The 7,140-nt window shown below is 41.4% G+C and overlaps 1 long non-coding RNA gene across 1 annotated transcript; it reads right to left on the reverse strand.

Moving 5' to 3' along the window:
* Nucleotides 1–3,067: 3,067 nt before the first annotated feature.
* LOC106815725 lies at nt 3,068–5,109 on the reverse strand. The gene is made up of 2 exons (XR_001394784.1): nt 5,028–5,109; nt 3,068–3,555 (listed from the first exon to the last, which is right to left on the reverse strand). It is a non-coding gene; the product is annotated as an uncharacterized LOC106815725 (long non-coding RNA).
* Between the last annotated feature and the right edge of the window lie 2,031 nt (nt 5,110–7,140).

Here is a 7,140-nt window from a genome sequence, read left to right on the forward strand (position 1 = left end):
TGTGTACATGTGCGCGCGTGCGTGCGTGTGTGTGTGTGAGTGTATGTAAAATTGAATTCCGCGTGACTGAAGGGATGGCGATTGCGCGATGGATGCGGAAGGATGCTAGCTGGCTACACTTGATAACGGTTCTATACTGCTTTAGGACCACGGCTATTCGACGATCGATTGGCGTAGAATTTGGTTAGGTTAGAGTTTTTGTGTGTGTGTGTGTGTGTGCGGCGTGCGTGCGTGCGTGGTGCGTGCGTGCGTGCGTGGCGTGCGTGCGTGCGTGTGAGTGCGTCCGTGCGTGCGTGCGTGCGTACGTGCGTTGGTTTGTGTTTGTTTGTTTTGTGAGGGGGGGGGGGGGGGGGGCGGGGGGGGGATTGCGTGTGCGTGTGTGTGTGCGTTGTGTGTGTGTGTGTGTGTGTGTGTGTGTGTGTGTGTGTGTGTTTGTATATGCTTGTGTTTGTGCGTGTTAGTCACACTATAGTGTGTGTTTAGATTAGCACGCTACCGAAATCGAAATCAACATCAACCCGTGTTTATGAATTAACGCAAAATAAATCGTTGAAATATGATGCCGTTTACTCGCTTAATGAAGTTAAACATAAATGTAGACTTTGTTGCTATTGACATTCACCTTAGCACAGCCTGGGTTGGTTCAACATAGCTCTCTCATTCTCTAGAAGCGAGTTTTATCTGCCGGTATGTAGTATACCAGGTTTTATACGTAAGAACTTCCTGGATTATCAGTCATTAGCCTGCTAATATAAAATACTTATGCGAGTCACGTTACTTGCGCTGGCGTATAAAATTAAGCAGGAAACAATCACGTTATAATGTGATTATGATGTGATCATGTTGGTTACATAGAGTGCTGCCACCAGCGTTTCTATTCCGAATATAATCCGATTGGCATGTCAAAATCGAAGTCACTGGTTAATTTAGGTAATTAAGTCCCAAATTAATTAGGTCTCAAAATTATTCACCCGTCTATCATACACGTACAAACACAGTCGTACGAACTCGCACACGGGCGCACGCGCATACATACAGGCGCGCGCACGCATGCGTACGTAATCATATACATCAAGAAATTTCAAGACAACCTTCAAAGGGCACATCGCTGAGCATATTTTATATCTGGTCGATGCATGATTCGATTGAGCCAATGACGAAGGCATCTTTCCTTTCGATATTTCCATATCATCTGTGAACTCAGAAATCACATATTTCTAGTGAGAAGCAAATCGGCGCAATGGGGGTACGTAGTTCTTGTGTGATTAGCAGCTGTCTGAAAAAGGGTATTTTTCGGGGGCATGCCGCCTATAAGGCACCGTATAACAAAGTCGCAAAGGGTTATAAATAAAACACGTGTTATATATTGGTCGTGGTGAAATTAACCAGTTTTGCCTTTCTTTCACGAAGGAAATGATAACGGAAGTAACGGTAATTTGCTTAAGCAGTTAATTGCCAATTAAAAGGATCTTGGCGTGTTCTTCTTATTGATATACGACTCAGTGTGCAGCTGCCCCATGCCCTTACGATACCTATGAGGAGGTCTAATATAACCCGATGTGTTTGATATCCCTATAGAAGGAAGATCAGCGCTATAGGATGTGGGATATGCAGGGGCTACTCTAGCTGCTTAATATGGGCACCCGTCGCGAGCGTAGCGAGCGTAATTTTTGTTTATATATATATACTTATCTATCACATTAATTTTGGGCGTTTGGCCGACACATTTTATTCAGATAATAGATTATAGATCTGATATGAACATTTTATGATAAAACGGTGCCTACGTAACGATAGAAACATGGAGATCTGCATCAGAGCTCTGATAATTTGGGCGTGATTTGGGTTGTGATTTGGGCGGCCGGTATTCGGTATGAATTAGGCCTGGATTAGGCCCTGATATAGTGTTACATTGAAATATTATAGGGTGGTTTGCAGTTTAGGCCGGATGTGATTTTTTTTCTCCAGAGCATCGTGCATTTGTATGTAAGGTTTATACTGCACGGTAACGTCGTGTAGAATGTGCAAAATTGTCGTTGTTTAATTACTGTCACTTTCAATTGATTTCGTGACGCAAATGCGTTGTTGCTGAATTATTAATTTTTGTTTCAACAAGAAACCTTTTAGTAAAATAATCATAGATATCATCTCTAGAGGATATGTCTATTACTTCACAAGTTCACATATGTGATGATCGTATAAGTTCGTGACTAATATCTTTTAATTATTTGAGGCTTCTTTACAGCACACAACTGTGTCGCAATGCCATCTACTCGCACCTCGCAGGCGAATGAGCTCATTTCTAACTTTTATTTGATTCTCATTTTTTGCTTCATTTCATCAGTTAGACATTGTGACCCCGACGTGTTATTTTGTACTGAAATATCGCAGGTATTTATGGTGAAATATCCAGGTGCACTATAGGAAGAGCGGCGAGTGTTGATGCTGATAATTATTGTTGATGGTTTACTTGAACGAGGCTCTTACATTTCTATTGCAGTTGTATGATCGTATCAACAGTAAGCAGCCTGCTACAGTCAAGCGACCTCCATCTGACGCTCTAGAACGAGCAAAAGAGGTAAGCCCATCTACAGTGTTAAATACGCGTGCCTTCTTAGCACAACAACTGTTCCGATATAAATTAATTCTGTGTTTTGCGTATACATGTTTATGCATAAAGCCCCCCCCCCCGTATTAAATTTTGCAATAGATTCATCAGGTTGGTGTCATTTAGTGAAATACCGCGTGAATGCTAATACTATTGGCTTGGACATAATGCCATTATTTTCATTATGCGTTTTTATGATGTTTAATGTTACCAGAAATGCATAACACTATTATACTATAGATATATTTCCTGAGATATATTCGCTGAGACTAGAGTCCCTCTAATTGACCTTAGAGTCGACTCGCTCTAAAGGACTCTAACTGAGACTATATAGTGCTGCCATCTAGTGGTAGTAAATGTTGCAAAACTTACTCTTGTTGGATCTCTACTTTGTATACTTGATCCCACAGAACGAGCGTAGCTGTTTGGAATACGTAAAACCATCACAAATATTTCTTTATTAACATAATTAAATGTGTTTATTCCATCTCAGTCCTGTCTATGTCTAGGTAGATTACCAACATGTAATGTACATGTACCAAAATTGTAGATCAACAGAAGAAAATACATACAATATTGGTGCAGTGCATATAATTTACCGATGATTCGCCATTTGAAGACAATTTAATATATTATTATTTGCCCTCCACGCGATCCCTCTTTTCATTGGAAATTTTATTTTATACTTTAAAGGCGCACTGTAAATTTTAGTTATTAAATTCCCAATGTACATCCAAGTAAACACATCCGATCAGAAGAATATTATGATAGTATCCGAATTGAATAAAAGCAAACTTTGGGTCTGTTTGCTCCTGATGCCGTCTTTCATCGCTGCTATATTGTTACATGCACTGTAGACCATGCTCGACCCTCATGCAAGATGAACCATCGGCACAGCCTAGTGGTTCTCCTACTACTTTGTAGTCGTAGCAAACGTCGCCCTTGACCTGCAAGGCAGTTCCCCATAGAATGTATCATATCCGGAGTGAATAATGATAGTATAATGATAGTATGTAGCGTTTCGTATCCTCCTGCGACACCCGATGGCGCCACCGGTCGATACTTAGTGGCTAGCAACAACCTTAGTGCTTCTCACTCACCTGTTGTGCCCGGAGGCGTTGAAACGGCCGTATCGTCGCCACCCGGACCACATAACCACACCCTTGCCTGCTGGCCTTACGTTACGTTGAATAACAAGTGCATACCCAGGGTAAGCACAGAGGTTAAACAAATAGAATGAACTATGAACGCAGCCGGGCAAAGGCCTACAGTAACCGGTGGCCTCTCCTCCTGTGCAGCCGTGCACGAGAGTTAATACTTCTCAATACCCGTACTCTAGCCTAGGAATATTAAACCAACCTATATATTATTCGACTACTACTAGTACTGTATTATTTACTTGCCCCACAACAACAGGACAATACGACAGTGCCTACTCATTAATTAACCGACGTGCCTGTCTCTCTCACTCATGAGGCAAGGCACACGCCAAACACTCGTGACCACGTGACCTCTCTACTCGTACGCTACCTGTCACCATAGCCGCCACACACACAGCTCACAGGCCACTCCACACCATGCATACGCACCATATATACTACCTGATGAGTCCTCCCTCACTCAGCTACCGGGACGAACTGAACTACACGTTCTCCCTCAACCGATTCCCGAGCCGAACTGCGTACCGTGTCTCTCCACACGGCACTACACTAGCTGTTAACACGGCCCGCGCCACTCACGGCCACTAGAGGGGGTGGCTAACCCACCCAACATGGCTGCCCCCATGTAGTAACTCGACTATCTACATCGTTAATTGATGAGCCGGCAAAACACCACGAAAACGCACACTAATAAACAGCAGACATCACAAATAATTGTACAGTCACAAACACGGAACACCCACACTCCGGTTCCCAGGGAGCCACCCTGCTAGGAACCCGAGGGTCCGGTGCCACCGCTACAATAATAATACTAATAATAATAATATAATAATAATAATAATATCTATTATTCACTCCTGATCATAATATGTATAAAATGTACGTTTTTAAGTTCTAAATTATACATGAAATTATCACTGCAGGTGGCAGCACTAATCAGCCTGGGTGAAAAGGGGAGCGATGCATAACAGTAGTTGTAGGTTATAGAAGTGGGAAATTTATACTACACTTTAGCCGCATATATATATATATGTATATATGTATATATATATATATATATATATATATGTATATATTTTATTAAACTATATATATATATAAATAATTAGTGAGTGAACCAGAAGCTATACCCCCTGCCTTTGGCATACCGTTTAGATTATACACGAAAAGGTATAGGAGTCGTAGATTTATGGATGCAAACGCACGCACGCACGCACGCACGCACGCACGCACGCACACACACACACACACACACACACCTTGCCGCAGACGTCGCAACAGTTACACGCATCCCTGACGAGCGGTCTGCCGTCGCACTCGTCCTCCGTTTGCCCGTATTCAATGCACACATCCAGCCATTCGATGCCGCCGTTGCCGTTGGAGCCCTGTGGGATCCAACAGCGGCAGTCTGTGGTCCCGGCCGCCTCATGCACGGCGACACTGCGGTGACCATAGAAATATATAGAATAGAAATATATAGAGTATATAGAATAGAAATATACAGAGTATATAGAATAGAGATATATAGAATATATAGAATTACTGAATAGAAATATATAACGACACTAGAGCACTGATCGGCCAATAGTCTAAGGAATCTAACTAGCTTATTATTTATGTGGTGGTGACGGGGTAACAGGTGAGAAATGTCAATCTCGCGAGAAATCTCAGTCTCGCGAGAAATTGCGTGGCAAAGTGATTACTGAGCGAGTGCGATGAGGAAGATACTGGCTGGCTGCGCATGCGCAGAATCTACGCAGTACAGCAGATTTAAGAGCAGGATAGCTCGCTTCAATAGCAGATAAGATCGGTTTACTGTTTCACGAGAAGAATATTTTTGAAAAAGAAATTGAAACCCGTTAACGTCCTAACAAGTGAAATCCTGTTTAGAGTAGTGAAAATTCTTGAATATGACTTCATATATATGTATTAATATATTATATCTAATCATAAATTTTAAAAAGTGAGCAATTTTGACAAATCCAAAGAGGCAAATCCTTCGGGCGGTTGACCTCATTATGCATGGCAGCCATATTGGATTTCTGGCAGTCGGAAGGATGGTAGGGGTTTGAATCCATGCCAGATCAATTGCTTAGTGTCGAAAACATGGGTCTAGACAAACAAACGAAGTCTCTATATGGATTACTAAGGAAGATATTCTTGATTTAGTGATTTGACCTAATTAATACGCTAATTAGGCCGATTATGCAAAATGCTACACTTATGCAAATTAGCATCCAGCAGTTTGTGAGTCCTTATGACCTGTATATTGCATTTCCAACATAAAACCTTATAGTACTCGACATTTCTAGGTTCACTAGGCTGGCTAGTAGACTAAACTGGGAATTTTGCTGTAGAAGAAATGGGAATTTTGCCGTAGGCGAAATGGGAGTAGGCCAACCGCGAATAAACCCATGCAGGGTATATCTGTGGAAAATAGATACGTTTGTGAGCAAGACGTGAGTACTAACCGCGCAGCGTCAAACTCCTACCGGTTGTTTCAAATATGTTTAGATTGGTGAAAAATCTGAAGCAACCGAGTGTCATTCAATCGACATTTTGGTTAGCACAAACTGTTCGTTACGGAGGATGTATGTATGGGGGCGTTTGTTTACAAGAGCTCCCCTACTTACGAACAGGATAGGTTCTTGGGGTTTGTTTGCAAGTCGAAATGTTCGGAAGTCCAACATTACTCTTATAAATACTGAATACTGTACACAGTATTGTAAAAAAAGGGTTGTACATACCCCAATAATACTCGACAGTATCTTTTACCAGCCGTAAACAGTATTACTTAAAGTCTGAGGAACAGGGACTGGGAATGGCTTTAAAGGTTTATAGACTTTTATTAAGGTTGTATATGCAGACAGATTTGTTCGTATCTCTGAAAGTTCGTAACTTGCTTATTGCTTGTTCGTTCATGCTTTATTGTTTGCTTGGAAATATTGCTAGTGCTGTACAAGATGGGATAGTTACTCTAAACTTTCAACGTCTTGTCTTGTTAAGGATAGACTCGGGGTTGTAGGTGAAATATGGTCAAAGTTTAAATACCCTTTTTATTTGATAGATGACACACCATGAACCAGCCACTCCTACCTAGTGTCTGATATAATTTACCATAGGTACATGTGTACGCAACAGAAATGATGGCATGGTTAAGCCAAATTAATCTTCATGCATCGGCACGCCTTACATTTTATAGTACTAGCTTTTTCATGCAAATAATAAACTCATAAATCATAAGATAGTTACATGAGTGTATTTCACAATGGTTGCACTGTAGATATATTTTATCGCTCAATTTCATTCAAACAAGGTCTGGCAAAATCACCATAACTGACCAACTGTTGGAAGATAGAGACTTTGTTTTGG

This window comes from Priapulus caudatus, unplaced genomic scaffold, assembly GCF_000485595.1.
Source record: "Priapulus caudatus unplaced genomic scaffold, Priapulus_caudatus-5.0.1 Scaffold1186, whole genome shotgun sequence".
Classification (NCBI taxonomy): domain Eukaryota; kingdom Metazoa; phylum Priapulida; class Priapulimorpha; order Priapulimorphida; family Priapulidae; genus Priapulus; species Priapulus caudatus.